Source organism: Gambusia affinis, linkage group LG11, assembly GCF_019740435.1.
Source record: "Gambusia affinis linkage group LG11, SWU_Gaff_1.0, whole genome shotgun sequence".
Lineage (NCBI taxonomy): Eukaryota > Metazoa > Chordata > Actinopteri > Cyprinodontiformes > Poeciliidae > Gambusia > Gambusia affinis.
The window spans coordinates 26,227,243-26,239,606 of record NC_057878.1 but is presented as its reverse complement, the minus strand read 5'-3'; the positions used below and the strand labels follow the sequence as shown (position 1 = coordinate 26,239,606).

The 12,364-nt window shown below is 35.9% G+C and overlaps 1 long non-coding RNA gene across 3 annotated transcripts; it reads right to left on the bottom strand.

Moving 5' to 3' along the window:
- Positions 1-1,590: 1,590 nt before the first annotated feature.
- LOC122839622 lies at positions 1,591-6,097 on the bottom strand. 3 transcript variants are annotated; one of them, XR_006372079.1, is made up of 4 exons: positions 5,789-6,003; positions 4,389-4,637; positions 1,789-1,993; positions 1,591-1,682 (listed from the first exon to the last, which is right to left on the bottom strand). It is a non-coding gene; the product is annotated as an uncharacterized LOC122839622 (long non-coding RNA). The 3 variants fall into 3 exon arrangements; XR_006372078.1 differs by lacking the exons at positions 4,389-4,637; positions 5,789-6,003 and adding an exon at positions 6,010-6,097; XR_006372080.1 differs by lacking the exon at positions 4,389-4,637 and having other exon boundaries at positions 5,789-5,870.
- Positions 6,098-12,364: the final 6,267 nt, after the last annotated feature.

Here is a 12,364-nt window from a genome sequence, read left to right as displayed (position 1 = left end):
GAAGCTTACAGAGTTTAAGGAAATTGAAAATATTTTTAAAATTTTACTAAAGCTATTAAAATTAGGAAAGCATAAAAAAAAATCACAAAAAAGGGAAATTATTGAAAACTAAGATTCATAAAATTTTTATACCAAATGCAAAATATACAAAAGTTTAGTGTTTAATGAAAGTGGAAAATCTTTTTAAATGTTAAAATAATTTTAATTTAACCTCAAGTGTGAAAAACACAAAAAAAAATCATCATCTTCTGTGATAACGAGATTATTATAAATTAGGGTAAATAAAATGTTTTTACTGAATGGAAAATATACAAAAGTTTGGTGCTTAAAAAAAAACTAGCAAATAATTTTACATTTTACCAAAAAAATTCAAATCTGACCTCAAGTGTGAAAATTTGTCCTGCAAAGAGCAAAACCAGGTGCAAAAGCAGACACAGATATAAAGACTCACCAAAAAGTTCTTATTATTAAAACAATTATGTAAACTGATGAAAAAAAATTAACCAATCACCATGCCCAAAAAATGTAAGAAATTTTCTGATTTGTTGTAGCTAAGGGAAACTTACACCTCTACATATTCTTACAAGTTGTAGCAAGTTGTTAAGTGGACTCCTGACAGAGAAGATAGATTTTATCTTCTAGTTCTTGGGGGATCCCCTTGTGGATGCTGCCCTCGGCAACTGCCGATATAGCCCACTGTATGCACAATTTCAAAACCTGTTTAAGAAACGTTAGTCTGGCAAAGTCAGTTTGAACAAAATGGTACCATGCATTACATTTTCAGCTGCTGTGGTTCTCTTTCAAACTCCACCGAGTCAAACGAACCTGTCTTATTAAGGAAGCTGTTCCTCTCCTCGCCTGCAGGGGCGCCGCACCCAGAATCACTGAAGGAAACGACACACCAACCTCTGAAGAAGAAACTGATTGCAACTTCCTTCTTTACAAAATGTAAACAAAAATGAGGTAGCGTCAGATTTTAGCGGTTGTCTCTGTTGTCTTTCTGCTGCTAGCATTAAGCCAGCATGTTTGTTTTGGTTGTATTTACCCACAATGCCCGGCATTGAGGTCCACTTCCTGCTTTCGGTGCGGCCTACAGTCTGCTTAGCGTTCACATATGCATTCGTTTCCAGAGTTCACTTCAACCCAGACCGAGGTTTGTAGACGGAGCAGAGTTTGGTTTTTTAGTCGCCGTCAGAGTTTGGTTACGCATTCACACTTCTACAAACGAACCGGACTTTCTTTAAAGAGCCAACTGGATTAAACATAGCTGGTGTGAATGCAGCCTTAGTTTACCCACAAACAGCATCAAGTCAAAAATCATCTTCATTCTGTTGATGCTTTCAGGGTTAATTTCCAACTTCTAGCTCATAAACTAATCAGAAAAAATGATTTATCAACAGCCAAAAAGTTTCCAAATGAACTGATATTTAATGAGATGTCAGTGTGGACGCCCCGTGTGTCGTTTCTCTGTTTTGTCTTTCTTTGTGAGTGTTCTTCGCTGTGTGTGCATCGCGTCTCTTTGCTGGCTGAGCTTCTGAGAGTCGACGGAGACAGACTGGCTCTTTGACTTCGGCAGCGATGCTATCGCCGCTCGCTGCACAGACTTGGCTTTGTCTTCTTCGCCGCCTCTCCTCCGCTTTGGCTGCGCTCTCTCTCCAGGTTTCCCGTTGCTCGTGGAATCTCTGAACGATGAGAGGCGTAAATCAAGACAGAGAAAATCAACAGTTTTCAGAAACTCTCCCGGGAAGTCGGAGGATATAGACGGTAAGACAAAGCGTCTCTTTTTACCGTGTTTGTGCCGAGTTAGACGTGGGAACTTCTGGAAAAGTCAAACAAACTTTCCAACAGGTCACAGCGGGAAACCCAATAGGAACTTTTGTTCTTCGGTTATTCTGTCACTTTGAACAAACTTGTGGTTTCAGCTATTTGAAGCCACTCTGCTTTGATGAAACTGCAAAAAGCAACTCCAAATATGGCTAATGTGCATGCAGGCCTGGTGGAAAAAAATCAGAAGAAGAAGAAACTGAGGAAACATCCACCACAGCAGGAAACAGGGAATTTATTCAAGTCTCTTCTCTAATATAAACATCATTTTTATAAACTCATCGTTCCTGTACTTTCAATTCACACAATATTTTTTATAAAAAAACTAATCACACATGATGTGTGTATATACACCCAGTATATATAAAACTAATTACTTTTATTTTATATAGATCTAGTTGAGCTTTAAATTTTAAATGTTACTCTGTGATTTTTGGTTTCTTCTGTCACATTTGTAGCTTAAATTCAATTACAAGTGTGCTCAAAACTTTGATATTCCACTAAACAAGAAGCACAATTAAAATCACATGTGAACAAGTAATTAAGAAACATCCGGCGGCATCATTGGCGGTAAACTGAAGCTAATGGCTATCTTCACAGTGGATCTCTAGGATTAAACAGGGATAGTGAATACGTGAATACTTGAGACTTCCTCTGAAAACATTTATAAACACCACATATATCTTAATACACTTCAATATACAATCTAAGACAGAGGTTAACATTTACGGCTTTCCTTATCTCCACTTTCTTTGGTTTTAGCCAATTAGAATCAAGGAAAATGAATCAAGCTCCTGGATTGGCTGCTTCCCACATGCCAGCCAATAGCGAGTCAAGTAGCATTACGCCTAGATATTTCAGTAAATAAATGGTAGAAATGGTCCAGGAAGTAATCCATGAATAAGAAAGTTTTCCATGATTAATTTCTCACAGAACCACAGGCTCCATTCTCAGATCTCTGCTTTCATATTTAAGTTGCTGCGAACATTTTTAGACGTTAATTCGTCTAAACAAGTTTTAAGTTTTTCATTAATGTTGACAATAAATCTATTAGACTTTTGGTAGCCATATTTCTGCCTAAAAACAAATTAATTTTAATAAAAAATGGTATTTGTTCACCTACAGACGTCTTCAAATAACAGTATCAGTCTATATGCTGATGACTGTTGGGCTTATTTCCATTCACTGCAGCCTCTTGGTGAAAGTGTCCAGCTTCTGTTTAGCCTTACTTTGACTACACTAGGAGACGAATGGATCTAAAATTGCAGAATTTCCATCATAAAACCTTTTGTTTGGACCATCAGAACCTCCTGTATTGATCTTTCCTCCCTGGCCTCATATGAGAAAACCATTATCACAGATTTAGACGTGAAAATGGGTCCTGCTCTAAAACCTGACAGTCAAGTAAACACAGTGGTCGATTCCTGCTTTTTGTCCCGCTGTTAAAATAAAGCCCATTTAATCTGAAAGCGCCCTTGAGAAAGTGGAAACATGTTTTTAACCTCTCGTCTTGATTACTTTACTTTATGAAATTAGTCCGGCTTATTTGTCAAGCCTGTTTCCTCGCATATCTTCTGGATTGTGAAATGTTTGACGGCGTTTTGAGGTCAGAGACTTTCACCCGTCCATCATCTGTTTTCTCTGACTCACTGGACCTGTGCCGTCCTTTTAATAGGCCAATTTAAAAGCTGTCGCAGATTTCCTGAATTCAGGGTGTGGAACTTGACAAAGTCAAAACAAACTCCATCATCTTTGGTATAAGATCAGGCATGTTTGACTCCAAGTGATGCTCAGGGGAGCCGTTAAACATTTTATCTCTTAGTTTGAACGTGGACGAACTCTGGATGCAGTTTACTGCCAGGATTAATGTTTTAGAGCCAGTTCCAGGCTGAATTACTGGGGCTTTAATGCTCAACAGACAAGGGAGTTCTTTGTATCCTGAATTATTAGACTGACTCCTCTGAACTGTACACAGAAAAATGTGGATTACACTAAATCAGTTTCTATGTTTTATTTTTCCTTCAAACTTTATACAGTCTGTTTCCTGTAACTGTGTAGACAGAAAAAAGAAAAGATAAATTTTTACCAAAAAATTCTGCAATTCTGAGATTCATCTCAGAAATTTTCTAGAAAATTTTCTGAGTTCAAAATGTCAAAAATTTGTGAGACAAAAAGTTTTATGATTATCTCAGAAATGTTCTAGAAAAAAAATCTGTTAAAATCTAAAGAAAATGTGAGAAAATACTCAGAAATTTTGAAATTCATCTCAGAAATTTCTGAGAAAAAACATGGACGTTCCTGAGTTCAAAAAGTTAAAAAAATTGCAGGAAAAAACTGAAATTTTGAGATTAATGTGAAAAATTTTCCACAAAAAACCTGGAAATAGCTGATTTTAAATGCAAAATAAGAAAATTCAGAAATGTTCTTCAGAGTCAAAGATTTTCAAGTTTTGAAACTCAGAAATTTCTAGAAATATTTTTATTTTCTGGATGTCTGAGATTAATCTGCAAACTTTTTTACTGTAATTCTTTTTTCTATAATTTTCCTGCCTCTTTCGTGATTACCAGACATTTTTCCACGGATCCTCCGAGCGTCTGTCGCCTTCCTCGCCGCCTCATCATCGCCTAATCACACGGATCAGTGGAGATTATCCAGAGACGAAGGTGGGAGAAAACAACAGGCTTTTGTTTCTGGACTTCCTGTTTGTTTCTCCACCACAATGGGCCGAACCTGCCGCCGATGATTTCCCCTTTCAGCCAGCAGCTAATTCAGCCATTTATATTTATGTATGCTAAACCCCCGTCACTCTGCCACTGAGACAATGGAAATCACACCGAGATTTATGTTAATTTTCCAACAGAAAACATTAAGATAGGAACAAGTTGGATGAGAAACATTCACTGTAGTTTTTGTTTTGTGGAGAAATGGCTCCAAAGTTTTGGTTTCCCCCATGATGGTGAGAATAACTACAGCTCTGATTCAGGTTTATTTATCCATCAATAATCTTGATGGATAAATAATGTTGACTTTACTACAATGTAGCCAAGAATAAAGTCACTTTATTAAACTAAATGTGAGTGTGGATTGTGATTTTCTTGTTTGTTTCTGACTATTTATGGCATCAATGGCAGATTGTGGCCATAGATAGAAAGAAAACTTTCTGAAATTGATCTCAGATATTTTCTAGGAAAAAGGGATAAAAAATTGAGAGAAAAAAATGTCCACAATTTCAACTTTATGGAAACTCAATTTCCACAACTTTACAAGTGTTCAACTTTGCAAGCCAGAAAATGTCTAAGTTTTTTTTAGAAAATTTCTGAAATCAATCTAAAAAAAATTCTCAAAGTTATTTTTCCCCCACAATTTTTAACTTTTGGATCTGATTTTTTTTTTTTTTTTTTGGAAATTTCCTAAGATTAGTCTACAAAGATCTGAAAAAAAAAATTTTGTTGCAAATTTTTTACTTTTGGAGCTCGCTTATTTATTTTTATTTTCTAGACAATTTCTGAGATTAATTTTAAATTTTATGAGGGGTTTTGTTGTTTTTTTGTTTTGTTTTTTTTAATTTCAACGTTTGGAAGTGAGAAACTTTCCTGATTTTCCTAGAGAAACTTTTGTTTCAAAATTTCTGAGATTTTCTTTCAAACTTTCTGAGTTTAATATAAATTTTCTTTTAGTTTTTAATGCAAATTTTCAACTTCAGGAAGTGAGAAACAGAAGCAATGGGTGACAAACCCGCTCCTCTCAGCCCACTAAAGGTCACATTTCTGCTTCAGAACACGATCCGATTGGATGCTGGAGAAGATTAATGTTGCGTTCAAGTTGTGCTAAAAGTAGTTAGCATGTTTAGCATACCAATGCTAACATGTAGCAGCAGCACCGACGACTTGAACATAATTTTTCAAGTGAAAACGTGGCTCATTTTGTCGATGTAAAGTTTCCGTTTGAATTTAAACGTGTTTACCTGTAGGAAGAATCCAAACCCGATCAAATATTGATCTATAAAAGGATAAATTATAAGTATTTATCACCCGAAACCTGTGTGGGTGTGTGGAATAACCAGAGTCTCTTGACAAACGTTTAGATACGGTAACGAGTGACGCACAGAAAAATAAACGGCTTTGTTGATGAATAATCAAACTTTAGCGGAAACGCAGTAAAGCCGGTCGGATTAAACACTTAAACCTGATATTTTTGTTCCTCCTCTCTTCATCAAAGGAAGGCGTGGAGCGGGACGCCGGGCGGCAGCAGGTCAGGAGCCTCGCTGTGAATGAAACCGATTTCCAGAGAGTTTGTTCCGATTGGGCCGCTTTCTAACCAGCTGAAGGTGTTGGCTGCCTTCACATTCCTCTGCAGGATGTCGACACCCAAAGGTTCACGTGTCGGAGCGTTTTCACCATCAACAGAGCCGAACCGAAACTGTTTCATAACTTCAGATTAACGTGATCCTCCTGCTTGGCATCCAGACGGTCTAAACTTTCTGGGTTTTGGGTCACATTTGTAATCTGACAGTCATTATCCATGTCAGATCTATTTCGGTTGGAGTTGATGAGGAATGAGTTACATTTAAATATCAAATATTCTCTCTTCAGCATCACATAGAGACAATTTAGATGGAAAAAATGAAGAGTAAATATCCACAAAAATCAGAAATTTTTAGATAATTAAAATTTTATAGAAAAAAACCTAGAACTTTCTAAGTTTGAAAAGTTAAAACAATCTGAAGATTTGAGATTAATAATTGAAATTTTCCAGAAAAAAACAGGAAAATTTCTGAGTTTGAACAGTCAAGAATTTTCTAGAAAGAAGTTACAAATTTTGAGATTAATCACTGAAATTTTCTAGAAAATCAAGAAGATTTCTGAATTAAGAATTTTCTTTTAAAAAATCAGAAAATTTGAGGTTGATCACTGAAATTTTCTAGAAAATAACTTGTATGTTTCTAATTTTTAAAAAATCCCAAATTTACTGGAAAAAAGACAGAAATTTTGAAATAATCTCAGAAACTTTATAGAAAGACAAAGACATTTCTGAATTTGAAAAGACAAGAATATTCTAGAATTTTTAAAAAAATATTTAAGTTAATCACTGAAATGTTCTATTAAAAAAACAACTAAAATTTCAAAGCTTGAAAAGTAAAAAGAATTCTAGAAATAATGTTACATTTTGAAATGTTTTAGAAAAAACAAGAACATTTCTGAATTTAAAAAGTAAAACAAAATTCGAGAAAAAAATTGGAAATTTAACCAAAAATTCACCGGAATCTTTAGTTAATTCTTTAAATTTTTATGTTTTCATTTAGTGGGTAGAGAATCCAGAAGTTTTACTCTATTTTTACTACCTAACTCTGGCTTTCAATGCTTCTAAATATTCACCTGGATGAATCTGCATCAACAGGGTGTGTTTATCAAGAGATTAACTGGGATTATCTCTACAGAAATAGATGAACATATCAAAGGGTAAATAAAATGTGAACCCAGGGTGAGTGAGTTCAAAAGGTGTTTTCCTGAATATTCAGGAAATGTAATTTTTGTGTGATATTTGAGATGACGACGAACGACTGGTCTGAGTCACTGTGCAGGAATCTGTGTGGGATTAGCTCCCTAAAGAAAAAAATAACCTGACGGCTCATCTTGTTTACGCTCCCTCATGTTTCGGTGACGTGAGAGGGAATCAAAACTCCGGTGTTGAAACCAGGACTGAGACGTTTCTGTGCAGTTTGGTCCAGCCTTTTCTCATAAACACCAGGAACGAAAAGCTAAAACATCCAAACAGTTTTGGATCACACAGCAGTTTGTCTCTGATCAAAGGTTGTTTGAATGCAGAATGCATTATTTTCAAGCCATAAAAACATGTGAGCAGATTTATACATCCAAAACAGGCAGGGGCGTGTCTACAGATTTTTTCTTAAGGGGGGCAAAAACAGTAGAAAGGTAGCATGTAGCCATCATGCTAATGTTAGCCTTATAGCTAAAAAAGACATTTTAGCTCATTTTCAATGTTAGTTCACATGCTACCTACATTCTACTAAAATAGCTAACGTAGCTATTTTAGCTTTTACACTAATACTAGTATACTGAATGGAGTCAGTGTTAGTCAACATGCTATTGAACGCATTTTAGCTAGCTTTGGCATTGTTACTAATTTTCAACATCGGATTCGAGTGCACTATAATTGTCATAGACTACAAATTGAAAACAACTGTTTCACACCTCCCTTTTCTCATTTATGATGCTGCTTTTTCTTATTATTATTCATAAGTATCACATACACCAATCTGACAATTCAAATAGGAATGGAAATAAAGGGTGGAACTTTTAGTTTTTTTCACCTCTGATACCGATACGGATAACTGACATTTAGTATCGTCCAATACCGATACGATACAAAAAGCCCATGCTGAACTGACTTAAAATGTTTCTTTTTCTTTAAACACAGATCTAAATCTACTTAATTCTAAATATATTTGATAATCTGCACCAGTACAACACACTTAAATATATTCACAAGTTTAGTGCGTTTTGAAGCATTAAAAACAACACAACTTTAATTTGTTGGGTCGAATAAGATAAATAATAAAAAAACTGAAACTGACAAAACCAAATAGGCTGACAAATCTTCTTTCAAAAGCTTCGGAAAGTGCAATTAGGACTTCTAAACATAAAATTTGAACATAAATAACAAAGCATGACGTCACTCAGAGCGGAAGCATAGAATTACACTGACTAGATCTTCAGGACCATACAGCCATTTAGGCATAATCTCATGCATTTGCATGTACATCTTAATTAATATGTAATTTCCCATTTAAAAAAATAAACTTCAAACAATTAACCAACATCTAAATTCTTAATGGCGTTTATAAAACAACAAAAGGAGCTTTAACATTAAGAACAAACTGACTGACAGCTCTGGTGCGAGTGACCAATCAGATTTAATTTCCTTCTCACTGAACACACTCAAAGGATTCAAACCGGGCCCAAACGGTTCTGAACAATGTTAAACTACAGATATACGGAGAGGTTGGGAGCCTGAAAACCCGAACCGTTCCTTAGGATAAACCCTTCAGCCTCGTCAAAATGAAAAACCCATTAAAACCCCGCAACGCTCCGGCGCCCCTCGCCTGCGCCGCGTGCTCTGCTGCGCGAAAGCCAGGGAGATAAAACAGAAACATTGAACAGGGAAAACATCCTCCTCCCGCTCCGCTCCTCATCATCAAAGATCCGGGAGATGATGGACCATCCTGGGAAAGTTGAACGATTCGAGGCTCGGCTTGTTTTCTGTTTCCACCTCGGCCTCGCAGGCATCTCCGTTTTTCCTGATAAACAGTCGGGAGGCGAACTCCGGCATCATGAAGACGTTTTCATTTTTCGGCTGGTGTCTCATAACCAGAGGGCTCTGAAGACAATGTGGTTAGAAATGATGGATATATCGCCTGTGGCTTTAATATCTTAAATATTTGGTGCAGCTGGTGTGTTAGATGACGAAAAACAAAACAAGGATGGCGAGTACCTCTTGGTTTTGTGGTTTTCTGTTTTTTGGGGGTGAATTTCTTTGTTTTACTGGGGATTCAAGGCAAATTTAAGTCAGAAAAAACGTCTGATTTGATTTAAACTCTAAACACAACATTAACTCTATGTCATTTTTCTAGAAAGTGCGGTTTGTTTCGGAGGAGTGAATTCTTAACACTCTTCCAAATCAGGAAGTCAGCTATAGAGCAGGGCGTCATGGGTAATGATGACAAACGTAAATCTAGCGCTAGATTGGAAAAAGTGCTTGTCGTTTTTTACCAAAGACAAAAAAAAAAAAAAAAAACAACCAAGAAAAAAAAACTTAAAACAGCTCAAATCTGATGTCACTCTATTTTGCCAAACACTAGTCGCCATTTTGTCTAACCGCTGCCAGAACTGTCAACTGCTAGTGTGGAACAGAAAAATCAATTTCACATCTGTTGGAAAGACTAATAAACAGATTCATAAATACAAAAATGGCTACCAGTACATTAGTCAACTCAGTATGGAAAAATGTGTGTATGAACTCAGGTTAGCTAAAATGCTATGGTTAGCCTGAATGCTGCCCCTAGAATGTGGGGTATCACTGGAATGTGTAGCATTTAGCATTGACCTATGCTAATATATTAGCTACACATTGCCTGATACATTAACCTACATATTAGCTACATTTGGCTATATTAAGCATATTACCTAAATATAGCTAATATGCTTATTTTAGCTTAAGGCTAACTTATAATAAGCATTACAACTGGCAAACCCACTCTAAAAACCAATTAAAATTTATTAGACAAAATCACTATGAAATAAAACTAAACTGAAATAAAAACTGTTATTATCCTGCTTCTTGTTTGTCCAGAACATCCCACAGATGTTCAATTGGACTGTGAACAAATGCAGCCTGAGTTGATTCCACACAAAGCCAAGAATCTGAGCATGCTAATCTAGCAGGCTAGGCCCAGAAGCTTAGCTGGCTGGCTAGCTGATGAACTTTGGCCGTCACAGCTATAATCTTACTGACTCTCTTGCTGAGCAGAGAGCTTTGGTGATGAACTGATTTGCAGGTCTGCAGAGGTGGAAGAGAGATGGCAGCCTGCTGGGTTCGTGTCTCTGCCTGGCCGTGTTTTGGCAGGACGTTGTCCTGACTCACTGGCAGCAGAGCTGGTTGCGCAGGCTAGCTGCCTGGACGTAGCGGCCAAAACAACAAGAGTGATTCACTGGCTTAAGGATAATTTGGCCCTAAGCACTGATAGGGAACATGATCCTATAATCAGTGTGTCCATATTACATCAGGGAGTGAGCTAACATGGAGACAGCAGATCAAACTTGACTGCAAATACTGCAGCTTTGTATTAGCTGTTAATGTTGCTACAATATACAGAAACTCTGTTATGAATCCTGCTTTACTTTCATACCAAATCCAAACTGACCTAAAGATTGTTGTCCTCTTGTATGAGCAAAATGCAAATATTTAAAACTGTCAGAGCTGTGAGAATTTATCTATATCTGAAGATAACATCAACTCTTTAAAATCTTATTAGCTTTTAGTTCAGGGGTGTCCAGACTTTTTGCTTTTGTTACGTCAGCCGACATTATCAACTCAAAGGTGCTGATAATCCAACATTTTATTTTTTAAACTAAAACAAAAAGTTTCATTGAGAATTCGGTTCCTCCTCAATAATAAACATAACATATTTTAATTAAAACAAATAAAATAGTATTTTTTTTTCTGTAAGAAACAAATGTGTGAATCATTGAAGATACAAAACCTGAAAAAAGTTTCACGTTTTCTCTATTTAAAGAAAGATAGATTACGAAAGAAAGATTAGTAATGACACATTACTAATTTATTTTGGGCTCGACTGAAGAAAACTGAAAAATTATTAGTCTTTTCTCATCAATAAACACTTAATCTTTATTTTAAAAAGTTATAAAAGTTTTGTCCTAATTAAATAAAAAAGTTCCATCTGCATCAAACACCTGCGCTGGTGAGACAAAAACATGGCAGGGACCCTGGGATGGCCCTCGAGCCACACTTTGGACACCCCTGGGTTAGCTTCATTAGAAAATTGAGCTGAAAGGATCCCAGATAAGAAAAGTGTAAGTCAGTCACTGAAAGCTGGTACCAATAAACACCAAAAGCTAATTTTCCAGAGTTTTGGGTCAATTCAGAAATAATTACTTACTTAATTATGTACATATAAATACCTTCATTTTATTCCTCTGTACATACAATTTATACACTGAAACATAATTTTTTTTAACACATCCTGACATCAGAATAGTAAAAAACAATCCAATATGGTGAATGGAACTGCAGATTGTAAAGTGTTAAGATGCTAACATGAATTATACATTTGACTTGGTGACACTATCTAAGTTTGCTTCAGATAGCAAACTTTATTAAATCCACCTGGTGTTCAGATTTTTAAAACAAAACCTGGTTGTCAGGGGTTACCATCACTCACGGAAAACTTTCTAACGTGTTGTGGCAGCTAGCATTCGCTACAAGAAGATGTATCCTATTAAACTATTTCATTAACTCATCTGTTCCGGGACTACAGGAGGAACTTAGCTTAAGCTAAATTTGGTTCAAAGCATCTTTATTAATGTTTTTTTTGTTTTGTTTTGGGGTTTTTTGCAATTTATTCCTGTTTTAAACTATTTGATGCAATCTCCAAACTAGGATTAGCTCCAATGCTAGCTAGGAGTTAGCAACCTTTACAAGGTTTCACATTAAGTTCCCGTCTCCTTCAGGCGTATTAGGGGCTGGCAACTTCTCACACAAATACCTGTTTTTTAAATTTTACGAGAAAATTGTTAATTCTCATTAGTTATAATAACATATCAGTAATTAGCAACAGGGTGTAATGAATGAGGTTGAATTGGCATTGTACATGTTATTAGAAGTTGAACCATAAAAAAAGAGTAATAAGGCAGTAATAATCTGTAATAAGTGGTAATAAATTGTAAAAAGACAGTAATAAGACATTGTTTTTCAAATTCACAAAGCATTCCCAGACAGCGTG